This window comes from Pelodiscus sinensis, chromosome 26 (assembly GCF_049634645.1).
Source record: "Pelodiscus sinensis isolate JC-2024 chromosome 26, ASM4963464v1, whole genome shotgun sequence".
Lineage (NCBI taxonomy): Eukaryota > Metazoa > Chordata > Testudines > Trionychidae > Pelodiscus > Pelodiscus sinensis.
In genome coordinates this window covers 8384701-8386724 of record NC_134736.1, presented here as the reverse complement: position 1 = coordinate 8386724, position 2024 = coordinate 8384701, and positions in this window count along the sequence as shown.

The following is a 2024-nucleotide window of genomic DNA, read 5'->3' as shown; positions in this document are numbered from 1 at the left end:
CGGGCCTGGGATTTTGTGGCGGTTGTGGCTGTTGCCAGCAGGTTGACTAGAACTGGCACCTTTGGAAGGACTGGGAAAGTGATGCCCTATTTATATTTTCTCTGTTATCTTGTTTGTTTTAAAGAGCAGCAACAAACCAATGTGAAGCAGAGGAAATCTCATTAAAAAGCATGAAAGGAAAAACGACTCAGGAAAGATAATAGGAGCTTAATGCATTAGCTACGCTAGGAGTTGCTCTGATTGCACGCTAGGCTGGCGCTTTGACTGGGTGAGATGCCTCCTCCCAGTTCCGGTGCCAGCTGTTAGTCAGCGTTTTCAAATGTCAGTCTTGTAACCGGATATTTCTCGTTTGATTTCTTTGCAGCCTTGAGTCCATCCAAATGAATGTTCTCAGGCCCTTAAATGCAGCTGTCATAGTTCACGTGGGTCTCTTTTCAATACAGTGATGTAGTCAGAGGCTTGGGGAGCATAGAAAAGAGTGGATGGAGGCTGTCGGGATCAGCACTACTAAGGGAGGATGGACTAGCCAGTGCTATTGATGGGAGAAGGGTTCTACTCATTGGATCCGGTTAGTCTGGCAATAAGAGAGCAGAAAGCCGCTGGAGGGAGGGGGGCAGTGGCAAATTCTCAGCAGCTGTAAGGAGGCAGAAGCCAATGGAGCGCTGCCAATTTACACCATCAGAGGAATCGACCCAGAAGTCAAGAGGAAGCACTTAGTTTCCAAAAGTGTTCCCTAGCTCACGGGGACAGAGCACTTCTGGCTTCTCTCTTCAAAGAAGCAAGTGCCTCTCTGAATCTGGGCACACAACAGTGGAGGAACTCGACCTGGGTGTGTGCTTTGGAAAACACAAGACGAAATTATCTCATCCTACTCTCCTGAGAGTGATTTGGCCTCCTTGTAAGATCACCGTTTTCTAATACGTCTGCTTTGAGGAGGCTGGTCAATGGAACAACAAGGAATGCTGCAGGTCAGGATTGAGGGGCTTTGGGACAGAGTGCATTGGCAGGCTTGCATGTAGAGGGCCAAGTACTGTGGTCCCTGCAGGTTAGGTGCTTGGTTCCGGAAGTTCAGCTACTTTTGTTTGCTTTGGAAAAACCGTTTGAGTTAGTTGTGTTTCCTAGCAGACTGGTGGATAAATTACTGCAAGGCAGAAAGGGTGTTCTAAGGGTATTTAAGATCTGAGTTTCCCATTTTAATTAGTTTATACAAGGCTGGGGTCTGCCTCCAAAACACGTATGCATCTGTCAAGGGAAGCTCTGACCAGAGAGAGGTTTGCCCTTCCCCTGTTGCGGAAGTGGCCATAACAACCGATTCCATTGGAACCCAGCAGTCCATAAAAACGATTTACTTATTCGGGTTCTCTCTGCCTTGCAGCATATTTTCAAGGCACCATCGCTGTAAGGTGTGAGCACCTCTGCGGCCTGCAAGGATTTCTCCTCCCAGCTAAGTATTGTCTCTGCTAAGTACCTGTGTAACTCAGGCTCTGGGGGCATGTCTACACTACACAGAAAATCGACGTTGCCCTGATTGATCTTCCGGGGTTCGATTTAGCGGTGTAGGGTAGACCCGCTAGATCAAACTCAAAGGGCGCCCCCGTCGGCATCGATACACCTGCTCCTCATGAAGAGTAAAGGAAGCTGATAGGAGCATTTGCTCGCATCGGCCTCCTGCTGTGTGGATGGCACGGAAACGTGATGTAAGATATGCAACTGCAGCTGCATAAATTCCGTAGCTGGAGTCGACATATCTTACGTCAACCTTCTCAGATCCTCACTGTTATGAAGCACCTAACTCCCTTTGAGGATGTTGGCATCAGTGGCTTGTCTGAGTGACTCAATTATAACCAAGAGTTTATGCATCAGTTTATGCACTCCAGTGCCTGAGCAGAAAGTCATAGCCTCTGCAAGGTTTACTTGCTTAAAACACACAAATATGGAGCTGAACTCCATGAGCTGGTGTGTGCAGCTCATGTCACCCCATGATCTGAGAGTAACATTTGGCTTCTCTTTTGTGGCAGGGTGGA